The 21,813-nt window shown below is 38.9% G+C and overlaps 1 long non-coding RNA gene across 1 annotated transcript in view; it reads left to right on the forward strand.

Annotated features, from left to right (window-relative positions):
* The window catches only part of LOC109935124, a 48,703-nt gene that overhangs the window by 23,372 nt on the left and 3,518 nt on the right, over nt 1-21,813 (forward strand). Inside the window, exon 3 of the long non-coding RNA XR_007264995.1 lies at nt 17,406-17,464. This is a non-coding gene — a long non-coding RNA (uncharacterized LOC109935124). The remainder of the gene's footprint in view (nt 1-17,405; nt 17,465-21,813) is intronic.

Here is a 21,813-nt window from a genome sequence, read left to right on the forward strand (position 1 = left end):
ACTCACCTTTCCTGGCCCCATCCCCGCCTCTTCGACCTGTTTGTTTCCTCTCCACCTATCCTCTCCTCTATCCCTCTTCTATCCGCCTCCCACTCTCTCCCTATTTATTTCAAAACCCCCTTCCCCTCCCCCTTTTCTGATGAAGGGTCTAGGCCCGAAACGTCAGCCTCTCTGCTCCTATGATGCTGCTTGGCCTGCTGTGTTCATCCAGCCCTGCACCTTGTTGTCTCATATGGTTCATTAATGTTCATTAGGGAAGAAAATCTGCTGATTTTACACAGCCTGGCCTACATGTAACTCTTGACCCATGTCAATATGGTTGACTCTTAACTGCCCTCTGATAATGGCCTAGTGAGACATTTAGGACAATCTGGGATAAGTAACAAATGTTAGCTTTACCAGCGAGTTCACATCCCATATAAGATTTTTTAAAATGTGGCTTTGGAACAAAATGAAGTTATTCCTTGCTCTATATGAAAAGGATTGCCCTAACCCTCCTGGAACAAGCAGTCAGAATTTCCTAGGATGCTGCCCATCCAAGTACCACTACCAGAGAACAAACATTTCAAGAACAAACAGACAGTGCCCCCTAAATTGGGTATTTAATGCTATCAAGGCCTGCAACAATTACAAAAGCTCTTATAAACATAAACCTGCATATTTCCTCACTGCATAGTCCAGATCTAATCATTTCCTTCAATTGTGGTTGCATGTTTAATGGAGAGCATGTAGCAAAATCACTGACCAAAATGGCTTGCAGGAAAATTACGTAAGGCAGAAAGCTATAAACTGATTTAATTTCCAAAATAAAAAATTAGGGTAATATTGAAAGAAGGGTTATTCTTTGACTTACTTTGGTCACGTACTTTGAGCTGATGATCTCTTGCTGAAATAGTTGTATTTGAAATCCATGATACAAAAAAGCTTTAAGGACACTTTTTACCTTTTGAAATCACATCGATTTCTTTAGAGGTAATAAAGTTTATCAAGGCTTTTTTTTCTCATCAGTCATTCATGGGAAGTGATCATCTGTTGTTGGACCAACATATATCGCCTCTCGCTAATTGTCTTTGAAGTTGGTGGTGAGACATCTTCTTGAATTGTCTGAACCACAGGGAGACGCACACTGCTATGAGGAAGGGAATTCCAGAAATTTGACTCTGGGGCAGTGAAAGAACGGCGATCTATTTTGCAGCCAAGATGCAGTGTTATTTAGAGGGGAAATATGGAATTAATGTTGTTCTCATGAATCTTTTTTCTTCAATGTGATAGGGGTTGAGGGTTTGGCCAGTGCTGACAAAGGAGCCTTGGTGATTGGCTGCAGTCTGTTGTTTGATTGCATTAAATGACATGATATTTTGCCCTTTAACAGCAGTGACAGGTTAAAGGTATAATGGGCAATGGAGTTTTGTTTGCTCAGGTAGCTTGAGAACTGTTCCTTCCGCTGTTTAACTCAGGAATCTCTTTGTAGTCTACACATTAAACTCCCGCTATTGAGAAACAATTAAAATGTCTCTGAATTCGTCCATGAAAATGACAAAGTTACAATTTGATAATTTCTATTGCCCGAGGGGAATATTTAAAGGTCTTCTTCACAAACCTAATAGTGGGAAAGGTTATATCAATTGCAGTCAGTTACTTGGGTCTGCAGGATACTTTCAATGCAAAACAAAGGACATTTCTTGAAGACATCATACAACTAGGACTAGCAGATGCCATTTTCGATTGTTGTGTAAAATAAAAGACAAAGATTCCTCTATTTTTGTCTGTCATATCTTGCTAAAGGCAGCTGCTCCAGTTTATGATCACACAGGAAGGTGCAGGTCAGAAAAGATGGTTGTCAGGTGTACCTTTTTGAAGAAGATAATGCAAGGTAATAAAATGTTCAGTGTTTGCACTGAGGGACAAAAGTGCTCTGTAAGGGAAAATATCTCCCAAATGGGAGTAGGAAAGCAAGAGAAAGTTATAAAAATCAGTTATGAGCAGCATCTGTTTGACTGCAGTTATGGTGCTCGTAAAATTTAATTTTATGAAAGTCATGTGTGCAAATCAAATCCCTTGCTGTCTGTTCCTCTCCCTTGCCCATGCCCAGTTATTTATTTGACTGGTCTGAATCAGCAGATTAATTCTCGAGATAAAGTGCCTTTTGGAATTCCGATCTGTTTTGAACCAACCTGGTCAGAAATGTTGTGACATGTTCTGGGATTTAAACAAGGCCCAAAGAGTAGGGACACTACAACAGCTCCATGGTTGTTTTTATCCTTTGTTTACTCCATACTCTAATAATTTGCTGACAGGCTCCAATCTAATTATCCTGTGTTAAAAAGAGTAACAATTCTGGATTTTAAGAACATTCTGTGATTTCATGTCAATTTCAAGTGACACTTAACACTGTATCATGTGGATTGAGTATACATTTTAAAAATAAAATACAGGATTTTATTGCTGATTCCCAAATCCAAGATTTAAAGTAGTTTTTATATTACATCTAGATATAATGATATAGCTTTATTCATGTGTGGGATGTGAGCATTGCTGCCTGGCCAGCATTTATTGCCCATCCCTAGTTGCCCCTTGAGAAGCTGATGATGAGCTGCCTTCTTGAGCCGCTCCCGTCCTCCTGCTGTGGGTAGGGAGGGATATTCCAAGATTTTGGCCCAGTGACAGTGAAGGAGTGGTGATGTATTTCCAAGTCAGGATGGTGAGTGGCTTAGAGGGGAACCTGAAGGTGATGGTGTTCTCATATATCTGCTGCCCTTGTTTTTCTAGATGGACATGGTTACGGGTTTGGAAGGTGCTGTGAAGTGAATTACTTTAAAAATATCTTGTAATTATGTACTTCACTGAATGCCAAGGTCAAAACCATATAAATATTCCATCACAATCCAGGTCAATAAGCTGGCCTGTAAATATATCACCGTTCCTTCAGGGTCACTGGGTCAATCCCTCCCTAATGGCATTGTTCATCTACCTGCAGTGGTTCACAACCACCTTCTCGAGGGCACTAGGGATGGGCAATAAATGCGAGTCCAGCCAGCGACACCGACACAAGTGAATTAACGACAAAAACAAAACTGGTAGCATTATCAAAGACAGTAAGAACTGCCAATGCTGGAGTTAGAGATAACACAGTGTGGAGCTGGAGGAACACAACAGGCCAGGCAGCATCAGAGGAGCAGGAAAGTTGACGTTTCGGGTCGGGACCCTTCCTTAGAAGTGGGCAGAAGAAGGATCTCGACCCGAAACGCCAACATTCCTGCTCCTCTGATGCTGCCTGGCCTGCTGTGTTCCTCCAGTTCCACACTGTGTTATGGTTGCATTATCAGTCGGGTAAGGCCAATAAAAATGGGGAGGAACAACAGAATAATGGATGTTGACATTGCCTTTTCTTACTAGATTCCAGTTTGTGCAGTCAGCACTGTAGATATTTTCTAGTTGACCTGTTCAGAGCTATTGTTACTCACCTCTGGAGCTGGTGGAAGATGAACCTTGGCCTCCTGGTCCAGAGGTAGGGCCAGTGCTTTATATGCAGTTAAACCAAACCTGCACCTCATCATGTGATAGGTTTGCTGCCACCATTCTCTCTATGTTTAGGGACTCACAGGAACTGCATTGTTGAGTGTGGTCAAAGGAGACCACTTCCTGTTCCATCTAGAAAAAGATCTCTTGTATTGAACATTAAATCATTTAGTGCATGTTACGCTTCTGCAGAAACACTCCCACATATATCGGGATAGTGTCCGGCAGTTAAGAATATACGAATTAAAAGACACAACAAGATAACAGAGAGATTGTATCAGTTCGTGGGTAAGTATGGATGGAGAACCTTTGTAGAACCCCAGATTAAAGATGTAGAGGGGAAGATATGGAAACCAGATTTGATTTTTCAAAAGAATAGGAAAGTAGTGGTGGTTGATGTAACGGTGAGATATGAGAATAACGAGGAAGCCTTGGAAAAAGCTTGGGAAGAGGTCTTTTCCTTTGGAGAATTAACTGAGTGTACAAGTAAAGGCAATGTTGTGGATGTAGATTTTCAGAGATAGGAACATGGGAACAGGAGTAGGCCATTCAGCCCCTCAAGCCTGTTCCACCATTCAATGAGATCATGGCTGATCTGTGACCTAACTCCATATACCTGCCTTTGGGCTATATCTCTTAATACCTTTGCTTAACGAAAAAATTAAAATTAACAACATGTTGTTAAACTAAAGGATAGGAATGGCAGGATTTGGGAACCATGGATGAGAAGGGAAATTGTATGGTTATTCAAAAGTAAAAGGGAAGCATGCGACTAGTCTTGGCAGCTACAAACTGACGAAGCCCTGGAGGAGTACAGAGAAATTAGGAAGGGACTTAAATGCGCAATTAGGAAGGCAAAAAGGGTCCATGAAATGTCTTTAGCGTACAGGGTCAAGGAGAATCCCAAGGTTTTTTATGCATATGTTAGGAGAAAGAGGGTACAAGGGAAAGAGTAGGCCCACTCAAGGACAAAGGAGAGAAGTTATACGTAGAGCCACAGGAAGTGCGGGAGATCCTGAATGAGTACTTTGTATCGGTTTTCACCAAGGAGAAGGACATGACTAATGTTGGGGTCAGGGATAAGTGTGTGAATACTCTAGAGAATGTCAAAATATCGAAAGAGGAAGTTTTGGGAATCCTAAATTGCATTATGATAGACAAGTTCCCCAGGACCTGATGGGATCTACCCCCGGTTACTCAGAGAGGCAAAGGAGGGAATAGCTGGGGCACTGGCAGATATCTTCACATCCTCGTTGACTACAGATGAGGTTCCAGAGGACTGGAGATTAGCCAGTGTTATTCCCTTGTTTAAGAAAGGAAGCAGGGACAATCCAGGAAATTATAGGCCTGTGAGCCTGACGTCTGTGGTGGGGAAGCTCATGGAGAAGTTACTGAGAGAAAAGATATACGCGCATTTGGAGGAAAATGGACTAGTTAGTGACAGGCAGCATAGTTTTGTCTGGGAAAGATCATGTCTCACCAACCTGATTGAATTTTTTGAAGAGATAATGAAGATAATTGATGAAGTAAGAGTTGTAGATGTAGTAAGGCATCTGATAAAGTCCCTGGCAGGTTGGTACAAAAACTAAAATCACAAGAGATTCGGGGTGGCCTGGCTAGGTGGATACTATACTGGCTTGGTCGTAGAAGACAGAATGTCGTGGTGGAAGATAACACAGTGTAGAGCTGGAGGAACACAGCAGGCCAGGCAACATCAGAGGAAAGCTGATGTTTCAGGTCTGGACCCTTCTTCAGAAATTTCCTTCCTGTTTGTCCAACGTAGTGTTTGTCACAGTCTCTGCAGGGAATCTTGTACATGACATTGGTCCTGCCAATAGTGGGTAGTGGGTCTTTGGTCCGGCTAAGCGGTTGGCGTAGGGTTGATGTGGCCTTATGTGCTACTCTGATGCCCAGTGGTCGTAGGAGTCTTGTGGTCAGTTCCGATGTGTTCCTGATGTAAGGTAGCGTGGTGAGTGTGTCGGTGCATGCAGTATCTTCCTGGTGTTGTGCGTGTGATAGGCATCTTCTGACCCAGTTTTTTTGGGTATCCATTGTCTTTGAATACTCGGAAGAAGTATTCTTATTCTTCTTAGTGTAGCTCTGTAATGCTCTAGTGTGTTGTTGCCCGTTTAAATAATGTTCGCATACAACTTCGTTTGTGTGTGTTAGGGTGGTTGCCGTTGAAATTCAGTACTTGGTCAATGTGTGTGACTTTCCTGTGTACAGTTGTTTTATGTAGAAGATGGTAGGTGCCTGAATTGTGCTGCCAGGGGAAGTGGTAGAAGCAGAGACGATAGCAATATTTGAGAGGCATTTAGACACACATATGAAGAGGTAGGAAACAGAGGGATATGGGGGGACCATGTGCAGGCAGATGGCATTAGTTTTGATTGGTATCATGGTCAGTGTAGACATGGTGGGCTGAAAAGCCTATTCCTGTGCCATACTGCTCTATGTTCTACATTCTACAACTATACATGGGAACCTAATCAGGCCCTAATCTTACTGTTGCATTTTTGAAAGAGTATTCCCTACATGTGCTTCTCTCTTCAAATGTACTTTATGTTTCATTAACTCCACCCAAACTGTGCTATTTAAGCCCAGTGGAGAGCAGCTCCATCACAATTACACTTAGAAATACAATTTAACATGGACAAGTACGAAGTGATGGTTTTTCAGAAGGAAAACCAGGAATGGGTTTATACATTCAAATGTTTGTTTCAAAGGAATTATTCACAAGAATGGTTCTAGGTGTGAGCAACTTCAGATTAGACGATAAATTAGAAAAGATTGAACAACTGTCCTTGGAGAAGAAAAGGCTGAGATGAGATCTGATAGAAGATTAGCAATCAAAATTCATTGGTTTCTGGACAGAGTAGATGGAGGGATACTGTTCCCCATTGTAGAAAGATCAAGAACCAGAGAACACCAATTTAAGATAATTGACTAAAGAGCCAAAACTAACATGAGTTAAAAACATATTCTTTTTGAGTACAGCAAACGGTTAGGATCTGGAATACCTTGTTAAAGAGTGCGATAGAGGCAGTTCAATTGTAATATTCAAAAGAGAATTGGAAAATTATTTGGAGAAAACATTGACAGTGTTTTGGTGAAAAGACAGGAGACTGGAATCGTTCTATGCAGTCGTTCTGTGCAGAGAGCTAGTGTACTGAATGGCGTGCTTCTGAGCAGTAACCATTCTCTTATTCTATGATTTTTACAGCTCAATAATTGAGCTGTATAGCTGAACAACATTGAGGTAAAATTCCTCTATGTGTTTTGTAATGGAACAGCAAAAACATTTCTTAATACAGAGAGGAAATCGTCTATAGAGTTGGAATTTTGCATTACTGACCCCAACTCTCAGTAAATGTATTCAGAATGAATGGAGATCATTTGGCAGCAATGAAGCACAAACCTTATTGTGAAACTGCTCCACTAACTGGGGCAAGTTCATCACTGTTTTTGTCCTGGATATTAACCTGGAACCAGTCATTCAATAACTTCTTAGTTGCAATACCAATGCCTTTGTGTGGTGACTCATGACACTCGTGACTCATACAACATTAGCCGTTTATAAATCAGTACACAAAAGTAACACAGTGTGCATACAAATCCATATCAAACATTCATATCGATTTATCTCCATGTCCACAGGTATGATATTGGAAAACTGAGCCACATATTTTCTTTAAAATATGAAACACAAGGAAAAGTTATCATGCTGCTCAGTTACATGAAGGAGCTCCATTGACAGCTATGAAGCAGATAGTAATTCACAAAAGCATTACAGAACTCAGTCTGCTCAGCTCATTTTCTCTGGATTTCCATTTGAATGATTATTGTGTTAAGACAGGAATCTGAGGGAATAGTTTCAGTATGATATGACCCTTCTTCAGAACTGAAATAGAGTTCTATATCTTTGAGAAAGAGGAGTGGATAGTGGGACATAGTAAAACACACTGGGATAGGTTAGAGAATGAAAGAGATTAAATGACAATGATGTCATGGAACAAAAGGCAAAGGTTGTAGTAAAGAAATGAAGTAATTTTTCAGAATTAGTGTAAATGGCAGAATAATGAACAGCTCTGTCTGCAGTGTTTTGTGGGTTTTTTTTTACACTTTAATCCACATACGTATCCCACAGAGTGTTGGATTCTTGTTGAGTCAGATGTCTTGAATTTTATTTGTAACACCATTTACCAACACAGACTTACAAATATGATCTGGGTTCTGTGCTTACTGATGTTATTGTACATTACATACATCAAGATAACTGACTGACGATTCTACACTGACTGCATGACACATAGAGAGTGCCTCAAGATGAGGGGGAAATATCTTTATACCAAAACATCACATGTTGTGATGTTATGTTGAACTCTTAAAGGTTATGGGTCTATCTGGTCTGGAATTTACACCAGGCTACAACATTGCTGGAAAGTAAAAAAGTATGATAATCAAGATTCAGCTCAGCAGTTTGCAAACAAAAAGCAGAAATAAAGTCCAAGTTCATGGACTGTATTGGTTGAGCTCTGTATTGAGTTCAGAGGAAGGCAATAAAGTGCCTAATTAAAAGAGTGCTGTTCCTTGAGTTTTCATTGAGTCTCATTGGAACACTGCAGCAGATGATGTGAACATGGGATTGTGATGGGGAACTAAAATGGCAAGCAACCAGAAGGGTTGGGTCATGCTTTCAGACAGAGTGCAGTTGCTCTCCAAAGTGGTCACCCCTAGTCTATGTTTGATGTTGTAGAATACTGCATTGTAGCCAGTGATTATAGCAGAGTACACTGAGAGAAGTACATATAAATCATTGCTTCACGTTGAAGAAGTGAGAGGGCATTGGACAGTGAGAAGAGAGAAAATATAAAGAGAGATGTTATGGGAATGGTGCTGGTGAATGAGGACAGTTTGGTCCTTTCTTCAAGGAAGAAGGGTACGTCCTCAAGCTGTCCTGGTGGGGATGGAGGAGTCTTTTATTAAAGGCTTGGTGGGAAATCAGCACAAATGTTTCAATGACAGGAAAGGATGTGTTACTGATTCTTATTTTTTTCTTGGCTTGACTTCAAACAGTTGGTATATGGTTTTTCTAAACAAGTTAGTTTTGCAATTATGTATAATTTTATACTGCCAGCCCAGACAATCAGATTACTATGGAATACTGTACATGAATTCTGTAAATTCTCAATTATCTATCCCAATCTGGCAAAAAAACACGATAGTACATTGTGAAATATATTCCAAAATTGCTACATTTCTAATTCATGAGCTCTACATTTGTGAATTGGAACTGTAATTATACGCAGGTCTGTAGATACTGTCCTCAAACACCAGTTAAGAGAAAGCTTTGAACTGCCAATTTATTCTATATTATATAAAATATATAATTACATTCACATTTCATTTATATAGTAGTGTGGTAGGGTCATTATAGCCATTAAATGATTAATGCATCATGGTTCAAACCACAGCCTGGCATTTAATTCTAGTCCAGATTGTAGATTTATTTTACCTCAGCTGCTTTCAAGGAACTTCAAGGTGGCATACAATTCTATAAGCCTGAAATAAAAGTTAATATAAAATCTGAATTATTGTTAACAAGGACAATCTATCTCATTGCATTTGAATTCTCATGCTGTGACAAATCAAGTCCAATATTATTTTATTCAGTGGAGGACTGTAACTCAGAGTCAATCAGATATATTTAATCTTCCATTTCCTGTGCCCTTTCTCAACTCTTTGCTTACATTGTTTACATTTATGGAAATTATGTTGGGTGGCTCCACTTTCTTCAATAAAAACTTATTTGTGGTGAAGCCTTGTACAAGAACTGCACTTGTTTATGGACTTATTCATTATGTACAGTATATATATAATTATTTATATAATATAAAACTCACTCTCCTGCAAGTTCCTACATACTCTACAGTTTTCCCTTTCTCACACTTATAACATTGCGCATTTCTGGATCCCTTTTATTAATTCATTAAATTTGCCATTTACAAGGTGCAGCCAATTGTGGTTAAATGGTTTTCCTGACAAAATAAAATGTATTTAAGCAGGAAAATTAAAGATTCTAAACCTTGTGTGGACAGTACATCTGACTGAGTCAGAATGAAGAAGAGTGTTCATTGACATTTGCAGTTCTGCACGCGACAGTGAATTGTGATGAGTCCCATTATCAAACTGCACATTATCCAAAATTCATCTGCCCGTATCATTCTAAACACTGCTTACACATCACCTGTCTTTGCTGACTAGCATTGCCTCCCTGACTTCCAGTAATTACATGTAAACACTTCATCCTCATCTTCCAATGCCCCCATACCCAACTCTATCACTGCTATGTTCTTTTATCTTTCATTTCCCCTACCCTTTTTCAGCCTCTCACTCTGATGTTTTATACACCCCCTTTCACTTTGCCTATCTATGACACAATGCTTCCTTTGGCTTTTTTTCACAAATCTCTCCTAATTGCTTTCATTGTCCCAGCTGTTATTTTTCCTAATAATTTCAACTTGTGAAGCACTTTGGGCTAGTTTTCATATTAAAATAAATATTCCATTTTATATTAAGTATCAAATATGTTGTAGCTACAGTTGTAAGACCTTGCCTGCAATCATTGAGAAAGACGTTGGAATTATTAACGATATTGTCAATGCAGCTCCGAACGTTTCCACTGTTGCTTTGACATTTGGATTAAAATTGTATACGTTGTAAAGTACTTCTATTTATAATCTCAAAGGAATCAGATACAGTGTTTGTAAATCACCTTTGATGAAATGTTTGTTTTCATCCCAGTTACATTAAAATCTATAAAAACAATAAATTATTTATGCAGACCTCAATATTCTTTCGCATTCATTATTTAACCTGATCCAAGAATGTTTATTATGCTCAGAAATGTTAATTGTTTTACCTTAAATGATGTCTAAGAATTGTGAAAATTACAAACAAACCAAAATTTCAGCACTCTCTATTTAGTGATTGTGAGAGGTTTAATGTCTGTATTTACCCTTGTATAAATATACCTTGATTACATGGTATTTGTAGCATTGTGCCGTTTTATAGCTTCCAACTTATAACAAGGATATGAAGGCACTGGAGAAGTTGCAAAAGGATTTACAAGGATGATAGCAGAATGGTGAGGCTAAAAAAATCCAAAAAGGCTGGAGCTGTTTTGTTTGAAAGAGGAAAGGCTGAGTGGTGTACCAATAGAGGTCTTTGAGATAGTGAAAGGAGTTTATGTAGAGAAAATGGTGCCATTTGTAAGGGTGTCCAAACCAGGGGCCATACATATAGATAATCACTAAGACATCGAATAGAAAGTTGAAGCAAAACCTTTTCATGCAAAGAGTGTTCAGAACTAACAAAGTGGTTGAGGTGAAAATAGCACAGATCTGTTAGGTATTAACATGGATAAACAATGAAGGAGAAAGGAAGCGAAGGAAACATCAATGGAGGAGTTGGATGAGATAGAGTAAGATGAGGCTTATGTGGGGCGTAAAGGTAGCATGGAGAAGTTATGATGAATGGTTTGGTTTTGTGTTGTAGAATCAATTTAACAAGTTATTTTATCTACACTCAGTAGGTGTTATCAACTCTTTGGAATGGTAAGGGAAGGAGAAATTTGCAATACCTTTGAATCTTTGCTGAGGTAACCATTCTAACGCAATCTGGACAGTAATTAGTGCAGGGATGTTCCTCAGGAGCAGTGACAGAATTGTGTCTTATCCAATGTCTCACATGGATACTGTGTAGGAAGAGCTACCTGCAGGTAACTGAGAAAAGTTGGATGTGTTACTTGTTTTAACTCTCCTGAATCAACTGGAGTCAAAAGGTGCCTTGAGTGGGTAGAATGACCAGAATCTAAAAATTAAAGATGATGCCTTTTCGATGAATGTTATTTACATTTTAAAATTCTTTCACTGGCTGGGCTAACGTTTATTGCCCGTCCCTAATTGCCTCTCGAGAAGGTGGTGGTAAGCTGCTTTCTTGAACCGCTGCAGTCCATGTCCATACATCCACAATGCTGTTAGGAAGAGATTTGACCCAACAAGACTCAAGCAACAGTGATGTAGCTCTATGTCAGGATGGTATATGACTTGGAGGGAAACTTGCTCAGTAAAGACATTATAGGTTTTCTTGAGGAAGCCTTGGTGAATGGCTACAGTGCGTTTTGTAGATGGTACATACTGCTACTGAGCATCAGTGGTGGAGGGAGTGGATGTTGAAGATGGTGGCTGGAATGCCATTTTAGTAGCCTACTTTGTCCTAGGTGGGTCAAGCTTCTTGAGTGTTGTTGGAGCTGTAGTCATCCAGGCAAGTACACAGTATTCCATCACACTCCTGATGTGCTGTTGGGAGTCAAGAAATGAATCACTCACTGCAGAATTTCTAGCCTCTGACCTGCTCTTGTATCCGTGGTATTTATTTGGCTAATGCAGTTCAATTTCCAGTCAATAACCTGCACGACATCAATGATGAGGGATTTCACAAAAATAATGCCATTGAATGTCAAGGGGCAACGGTTAGATTCTATTTTTTAATGGTGATTGTTGTTTTCTGGCACTTGTGTAGCATAAATATTACTTGCTACTTATCATTCCAAGCCTGAATATTGTCCTGGTCTTGGTGCATATGGAAATGGACTTCTGCAGCATTTGAAGAGTTGCCAGTAGTACTGAATACTGCGCAATCATCAGTGAACAGTCATCAGATTTGCACAGTGTCGTACATTTAGCAACTAAACAATCGAGGACTTGTAATATTTTCAATGCATTAGTGATGATCAGTTTTTGTTGATTCAAAGGAAAGTGAACATGGGCCTATAGCCACAGTGTTATAGTTAGAATCAAAGTGTCATATAGTACAGAAGAGGCCTTTCGGCCCATTGAGTTTACACTAACAAAAACTACTCTAAATCTACGCTAGTTCTACTTTCCAGCACTTGGCCCATAGCCTTGAATATTACTACTTTTTCACTTGCTCATCCATGATCATTCCTGATCAAAACCCTGTTTTCTCAGCCCATGTTGTGAAATTGGTAGCATTTATCGTTACATATAAATCAGAAGTAAAACCTGTTCAAGACAACACCCATCCTACAGGATATCAAACTTGCCCCTAAGGAAAATAAAAATTCTTTGCCATGTCTGAAACTAACGATGAACTTTACATCTTTACTTCCAATTTCCAACAGCCATGGGAATTTGCTTTTGTGTTTAATTGAAAACTTTGAAGTTTTGTTAGTTTTCTGTGACACTTTCAAAATTATAACCAATGATATTGTTATTGCTATTTTTCATCTGCTAAAAGTTGGCTGGAGACATCCTTTTATGTCAATTGCCATTAGGTATTTCTACGTCTGTCTTCAATTTGTGGGAGTTGATTGGTGCTGTTTTGTAACGACTTGGATGGTAGAATTTGATGTTTTCAAATTTAAAATGGTACTGGATCGGAGCAACATTGCTAATTATTGCACCAATTCTGTCAACCAAGTTATACTTAATCCATCAAGATATTCTGTGGTATTGCACCTCAAGAAATTATACCTTAAAAATAAGGAAACGCAATAAAATTTTATGCAACTAATGTATGTTATGTGTGGTTTACACAAATGCATACATAAAAAACTTCATTCTCTGATTAGTTATTACAGTATACACAATTAGATCTGATAATCCAATATCTTGTAATGAGTGAACATTGCTTGTTGAAGTAAGCGGAGAATAGAGTCTGCATGAACAGATGGGTTGGAGTGAAACTGGTTATGTAAATTTTATGAGGCTGGTGAGTCATTAGCTGTTCCTTGAGAATTGTAAAATATCTTATTCCAGATGGCTACTTGTCAACAGAATCGCACTAGTGTTTCCCAAACTATTTTCCAATATTATATTTCCATTTCAACACTTGAAAATTAATGTGACCCCCAGATACCAACAAAACTAAAACAGCAGTAAAATAACAAGTAATATTCTGTACAAAGCAAAGAATTATAGATCAATATTTTTCACGTCATACAAATATTAAAATAAATGTATCAAAAGCATTTTGTAAAACATTATTCATCAGTCCATTACTTCATCTGAGCTGCTCTGGTTCACGGACCTTGGTCAGGAAGTAGTGAGGGTGTAGAGTGAATGTCTTGAGGTTTCTGAATTTGGAGTTCCAGGTTGTCCTGCAGTGCCAGGTTGATAGGCACGGTCTCAGACAGGTACAAGTGCAGTAGCATAGCCATTGCCACTGGATTCAGAGAAATGGCTTTGAAAGGGAGTCCGAGCAGGGAAAGCATACGACCAGCAGCAGCTCAGCCTCAGTGCTAGTCTATGGCACAGTCTCAGAGGAAGGCATTTGATGTTTCAGCAACCTGCTCTTTAGAGACTGCTACAGTAAGGGCAGGTAGTGATTCATACAATTTATTACTTAAAAGGAAAGTATTGCCAATGGTACCTGACAACAGGGAAAAAATTCTATTTTCACCTTCATAGGAATGTAAAACAAAAATATCACCTGTCCTCTTTCAGTAATTGTCATGATGTTCACAGTATATTGAGAATAAATGTATGTTCCGAAGAACTGTATCAGACTTGAAAAGTTAGCTCTGTTTCCCTCTGCTGCCAGATCTGCTGAGTTTCCACAGCATTCGCTGTGTTTGTTTGTTTCAGATTTCCAGCATATGCAACATTTTCTTTTCTTTGTATATACCTACTGTTCTGGTGTTGAGAGAATAAAACAGTTTCAATTCCTAGCCTATAAAGATTTATCAATCTTATCCAGTGTAGCACTAGAGATGTTGAAATTGGTCACCATAGCCATCACAAAGTGCATGCTGTGTATATCTGTAGATGATCAGGTTAAAGACAGATGGAGTTACTGTATGGATTCCCTTTCCTTGATCGTAAAATAGTTTATGTGCACTAATGAACTAGGTTCACATATGAGAAAGAGCTAATTGGAATAAATTGTCGCCAGTCACTTTTAGCGAATTGGACTGATGGAGAAGATGTAATTTATTTCTAAACAGTATACAGCGGGGTAAGTTAAAACAAGGTGCCATCTGGAGGCATGCAGGAATGGCAATGTATACTGCAAGGCCAATTCTTGGTTAACTATTTCAGATGCAGTTAAGCCTTCATTTTCTGTTTTTTTTTTCATTTTTTTCATTTCTTTTCATTTCTGTTGTTTCTTAGATAATTTAAGCTTCATGGGTCTTGTGTAGATATTCTTTTTACTAGGCATCACTTAATGTTTCTGCAACATTTTTTGATTTGGTGTCCTTTTAATGTCTTTTAATATTTACAATAGAGGAATGATGTCCTGCAGATATTCTCTTTTGTTCACCAATTTAAACACCAACTGACCTCCCACAACGTTGCTTGTGAAATGCCTGGGATCTAGAGATTTGTTGCGATGTTTAACCATGGATAAGCCAGCTTGTCTCAACTGCGCATTCTTCTACAAACAGATCCACACCAAACTTAATGTTAGCTCTCTTTTTAAGAGGGCTTTCTGTATATTGGTCTGGCTCTTTAGAAGACACCCAGTTATCAAGCTGAGTAAAGAAATCTTAAATGATTGCTTTAAAAAAATCATTTTGTTTAGATTCTTTGAAGTGTCATGTGCATGCATTATCTGCAAATATTACATATGCACATGAGCATAAATCTTCAGAACCATTACTGGAAAGTTGTCAGGGCCCATAGCCTTTGCAGTATCCAGTGCCTCCAACCATTTCTTGATGTCACATGGAATGATTTGCATTGTTTTATTTAGCTGCTTGTGTATTTTTAAGGCCAATTAGGAGTCAGTAATTTACTTGTAATTTTTAATCACCAGGTAAGAATGTCCTGTCAAAATGAGGAAGTACCAGAATAAATTGCCTGGATTTCTCTCTGCTTTATTTCCACTGCTGTCTTCCCCAGATTAAAGCAGTGTGATTCATGTGTGTGCCATTGGATTATTGACAATTTCTCATAGATCTCCTGTGACATTGCCCACAGTAAGTCACAATAATGTCTTGTGTACCCAGGAGTGTTATGCCACATGTCCTTCATATATAATTGCCGATAGAAAACCACAGCCTTTGCTTGGAATCTATTTGCGAGCAGATTGCAATGTTCTTAACAGTTTCAAGCTATGACTTGGAAGAAAACTCTTTAAATTAGTTTGCAGCTGAAGTGAGGTGTCATATTTGCACACTCAAGGGCTGTTAACTGTATGCGTATATCTATGTATCTAGGCCTGGAAAGTGTTTGTGATCAAATGATAGTGGAGATAACTACTCATGGAGACAAAAACTGGCAGTAGACTGATGCAATGGAATTTCAGAAACCTGGTTTGCAGAGTCATCTGATGGCCATAACCTTTGACGATGTTGGTACATTAACATTGGGAAATTAGACAGAAAATGTGGACACAGAAACTAGTTGTCCGATGTATAAATGTGACCAAATGGTGTAACAACAGCAAGTAACATCAGTTAGGCAAGAAACGTCTATATTTCCGGGTCTCATGTGATATTGTTTTTGGCAAATTAAAGGGTACAGCTTTATACCAATAAGTCCCAGGGATAGGTCCATAATTTATGACAATTCTGGGTGGGATGCCCCTAAATGATAATGGTTCCAGGTGACGAGGGTTGAATTGGTTCATCCTTTAAATTCAACACCTCTCTCTGTTGGTAGGTTAATTTAGAAAGGATCCTTTCTGTCATGGACACCTCTTCCTAGTTCAAATGCATCTATGTTTTGAAAGGAATCAAATTAGCCGGGCTTTCTTGAGCTAGAGAAAATCTGAGTTTATTCACTAATAAATGTGAGAAAAGATACTAAGATGTGACACAGATTAGAAATGTGAATTGAGTGAAAAGATAAGAGTTAAAAAGGTTGACGAACCAGCCTCTGAGTTCTGCGAAGAGTAAGTGGTGGAACGTGGTAGCTTTTAATTGGTTGAATTCAGAAATGTTAACTTAGATAAGGAAGCAGTGAATTGGAGACTCTTGGCTTCACACATCAGCTGACAGGCTTCTGTCTTCTATCCTTCCCAACAGTGACTTCACTCACTCACCTGGCTACCAACTCTTAGCGTAGGAGGGTGTCTAATGATTGTCCTCAAACTGTGACTTTTACGACATGCTAGTCCACACACATAGCCTGGGGCTGTATTTGGTTATTGACTCCTTTCTTTCTAGATTCCTGGAAGGTAAAGCACAAACATGTCTGCAGTTTGGGATGCAATCAACAGAAGATGATTTTCTGCTGATAGGGGTAGAGTAATCAGCCTCTTGGTTAACTCTGTGGCTGAAGTAGATCACAGTCCTGTTTGTTTTGATTTGCATCTTTCCTTTTGAAGAGTTGCTATTTGAAGTTCCCTTAGTACCTTTACAGGTGTGGCATTCCATGGCTACTTTCAGGGCTTTGCTACCACACCTTGTCTATATGTCCTCTTTTAAAAAAAAACAGATGCATTGAATTTAGAACTTCAATCTGTCCATAAGTAATCTGAGGTTATGATCTGTTGTCATGATGACAAGAAAAATACAATTGTCATGGGGAATGCAAATACGAATTTATTGGTTTCTTGGCTGCCCTGGTCTGAAAAAATATCCTTGATAGGTGTGGCAATATAAACACAAAAGAATATAGGAACAGATCTAGGCCATTCAGACCCTTGGGCCTGTTCCATTGTATAAATATATATGCACATAATAAATTGCCATGAACTAAATACTGACCCAGCCAATGCAGCCTACATTTCATGAATGAATTTTTTTTAAAAAAAATCTTTGATTGTTTTTCAACTTTTGTGTGTAATTGATCTAGTATTATCCAAGTAAGAACAACTGACCTTTACACTTTTGTTTAATTATGTTTTTGCTCTAGGTTTCTATGTCTGATCAACAAACATTGGAACAGATGATTTGAATGCTGGCGTACATTTGGTAAGTAGAGTCGAATCAAAAGATTGCATTGTTGACAGAAAAATGAGCAAATTGTTTTTATTGTGTCCTGACAAACTATTGGAAACAGTTAGTACTTTGAACATTTTTTGATATTTGAACTAGATCACTTACTGTTGCTCAAACATAGCTATTTATTATTGATAAATGAATATGAACATTTAGTAAGTTACATATGTCCATTTATATGATCCAACTCTGAAGGCGACTACATGCAGTTAGCCAAAGGCTAAACAGATTTTCTTCTGCGACAGATTGAAAAGTCACAGCTCCTGCCCAGTAGGCATTTCTTCAAAAGTGCTGAAGTTTTCTGTTCACATTCCAGGACATAAAAAGGAACAACAGCAAATGATTCCAAATTTCTGGAACAAATAATCCAAAAATAATACTTCAGATGCCAATCAACACAAGGGATGGCAAAGGCCATTCCTGCCTTGATCTTATTTCAAGAGATTTGGATTCATCAGGCCATTAAAAACGTGGATGTTCATGAGGAATTGGCTTGGCTATCTGCTGAATACCATGTCCTGGCTAGGCATAAGCAGAAACAAAGATTCGGGCAGATGCAGGGTAGGGCTTATGGATGACTGGTTTATTTGGAGGTACTGGTGCCAGTGCTGGACTGGGGTGGACAAAATCAGAAGTCACACGATGCCAGGTTATAGTCCAACAGGTTTATTTAAAATCACAAGCTTTCAGTGTGCTGCTCTTTCGCACCTGACAGTGATGTCTGGCTTGATTTATGATGTGCTTTTGACTAAGTCAAAATATCACCTCTGGTGAGCCTGCTATTCGCTATTATATCCCTCCTGGGTTATATCTAGCAGCTCGGCACCAATTCCAGGACTGAGATGAGGAAAATTTCTTTTTACTCAGAGGGTTGTAAATCTTTGGAATTCCCTACCACAGAAGACTGTGGAAGCTCAGTCTTTTGAGTCTGTTTAAATTAGAGATCAATAAATTTTTGATTATTCGTGGCATTAGAGTGTTATGGGAATAGTGTGGGTAAAAGGCATTGAAGTGATCAAGCAACCACGATTGTGTTAAATAGTGGCACAGGATCGATGGGCTGAATGGCCCGCTACTGTTCCTATGTCCTAGGTCCCAATGAGAGCTGTTGATTAGTGCACCCAAACAGGGTGGTTTAAGGAGTATGTCCCCCTAATTGTTTTCTTCAACTGCAGGCCTCCAAGGCTCATTGGTTAAGGAATCACTAGATTTGTCTGTAACATTCCTCTTGGTCTTAGAGTCTGTCAGGACTCACTTTCTACACTCGTTAATTGGTAAGATACTAGAAGCTGGCGACATGGAATCATCGTAAATGAAAGCCTTCAAAAGAGGAGCAGAGACTATTTTGGTATTTGATGCTTTGTATTACCTTAGCACTAATTGGAACACTCTACTGTTTGATGCCTCTTGGGAAGTGTTGATGGTGGCCAATTACATCATCAGATGTTTACAGGACAAACAGTAACATTGCTGACCAGGATAAAATGACTTTGAAATGACAATGTTAGTTTAAACTGGATTTTTGGAAGTGACAGTAAAGTACTTGAGGCAAAATGAGGTGAAATCAGATTAAAATCATTAAAATCCTTTAATGGACTGTTATCTTAAAAATGCCAGAAATTCAATTGGCAGTCTTCCTTTGAGCCACGGTAGATTTGAAATGTAGGGCAAAATGATTTCTTTTTGGGATCAGCACAGGAATCATTTCAGTCAAAACCAGAATACAATACTGTGTAATGCAAAGTGTTTTAAAATCAATGTTTTTTCTTCTGGGATCACTAGACATCTGAGATGTAGGTTTCACTGCTGGGTGACAGGTGCTAATGTAATTGTCCACATCAACTGTGTTCATGGTATTCAGTCTCAGTGTAGATTCAAACTTTCATTGACTTTCAGGTGCACAGGGAATAGTTTCTGATAGGATTAGGAAAACTGGATTGAGATGAATGACAGTCTTATTCAATTACTGAGCTGTGTGAATGTACAGGTACACCATGATGACCTGAAATACATTTGTCTGTTGCAGTTATGAAGCCAGATTGAAAGTAAAATAAGATGGAAGTGCAGCTATTTATATTATAACCATATTGAAGAGAATTATGTGAACGTTATTCAAGAAAATATTTGACAACTGACTGAACGTTATTACCATCTTAAGATTTTTTTAATACTGCTTGAGCACACAAAAACCTTTGAGACGATCTTGCTTAGACTAGCTATTTTTATACCTCAGACTGTAACATTACTGTAACAACATTTAACGAAGTTTCATCTGGGAGTTCTTTCTGAATATCATGACATTGCTGGAGGGAACAAATTAAACTCTGTCGTGCTCTTCAATGAGGTCCTGATCATTGACAGTTCTTATCTGTCATGCAGAACTGCTTAAATCAGTTGTATGTTTTCTGAGAGCTCAGCATATCCAAGTTCATAGGAACATATGGATTAGAAGCAGATGGAGACAGTTCAGCCACTTCAACAATTCAATAAATTCAGCTCTGATGAAGAGTTATCTAGACTCAAAACGATAGCTTTCTCTCCCATTGTGGATGCTGCCTGATCCACTTTGATCTTCCACATTTTTTGCTTTCAGTACAGATTCTAGCATCTGCAGTAATTTGGTCCCTCAATAAATTCATGGCTGATCTGATTACTGCACATTCCCATCTATCCCTGAGAACCTTTCACCCGCTTCACTCAGCAAGAATTTATCTGCCCATCTATTAAGCTCTGATTTAAATATTTGATTGAGTCAATAAATTAAGATCATATCAATCGCTAAAAGTACTAAAATAACACACATGTAAACGTTAAGCATATACTGTCTATTTGCTCAATATAAGTGTCTTGTAAATAATTCTCTAAATTAACACCAACACTCTCTCCTGTACACTTGTAATATATTTGATAGCTCCTCATGGAGCGTGCCTCACTAGAATCATAGAGTCTTAGAACTGTACAGCACGGAAACAGACCCTTTGGTCCAATTCGTCCATGCTGACCGGATATCCTAGATAAATCTAGTCCCATTTGCCAGCATTTGGCCCATATCCCTCTAAACCCTTCCTATTCATATAGCCATCCAGATGCTTTTTAAATGTTGTAATTGTACCAGTCTCCACCATTTCCTCTGGCAGCTCATTCCATATGCACACCATCCTCTGCGTAAAAATAGTTGCCCCTTAAGTTCCTTCTAAATTTTTTCCCTCTTACCTTAAACCTATGCTCTCTAGTTTTGGACTTGCCCCACCCTTGCCTATTTACCCTATCCATGCCCCTCATGATTTTATAAGCCTCTATAAGGTCACCCCTCAGCCTCTGACACTCCAGGAAATATAGCCCCAGCCTATTCAGCCTCTCCCTGTAGCTCAAACCCTCCAACCCTGGCAACATCTTTGTAAATTTTTTTCTGAACCCTTTCAAGTTTCACAACATCTTTCCTATAGCAGGGAGACCAGAATCGCACATGGTATTCCAAACGTGGCCAACCAATGTCCTGTACAGCCTCAACATGCCCTCCGAACTCCTATACACAATGTACTGTGTTCATGGTATTCAGTCTCAGTGTAGATTCAAACTTTCATTGACTTTCAGGTGCACAGGGAATAGTTTCTGATAGGATTAGGAAAACTGGATTGAGAAGGCAAGCATATCAAATGCCTTCTTCACTATCCTGTCTACCTGCGACTCCACTTTCAAGGAACTATGAACCTGCACTCCAAGGTCTCTTTGTTCAGCAAGACTCCTCAGGACCTTTATAATTAAGTGTATACGTCCTGCCCTGATTTGCCTTTTCAAAATGCAGTACCTCACATTTGTCTAAATTAAACTCCATCTGCCATTCTTCGGCCCATTGGCCCATCTGATCAAGGCCCAGTTGTACTCTGAGGTAACCTTCTTCGCTGTCCACCACACCACCAATTTTGCTGTCATCTGCAAACTTACTAAGCATACCTCCTATAAATGATTATAGCTTCTGCAGTAGTCACCAGATTTGAGGTAAATGATGAAGTGAATGGATGACCAGAATATTTCACACAAGTGTAATTTATATTTTCCATGAAATGCCCATGGTTCAGTTACTCCAGACATTGGGCCATCTCCACAGTTTTATCAAAACTATAAGCTTTATGTGCTTCCTACCTTCTGCAAACTTTAAGTTATCAAAATTCTGCAGCACCTATTCGAACCCGCACCAGAGTCCATTCATCCAACACACCAGTGACCTCTGACCCACGTCTGCTTCTGGTCAAGAAACAACTAGACGTGACCAATCTCAGTTTTATTTTCAAATCACCCCATGGCCTCATCTCTGTCCAAGT

The sequence above is a fragment of the Rhincodon typus genome, chromosome 27, assembly GCF_021869965.1.
Source record: "Rhincodon typus isolate 14 chromosome 27, sRhiTyp1.1, whole genome shotgun sequence".
Lineage (NCBI taxonomy): Eukaryota > Metazoa > Chordata > Chondrichthyes > Orectolobiformes > Rhincodontidae > Rhincodon > Rhincodon typus.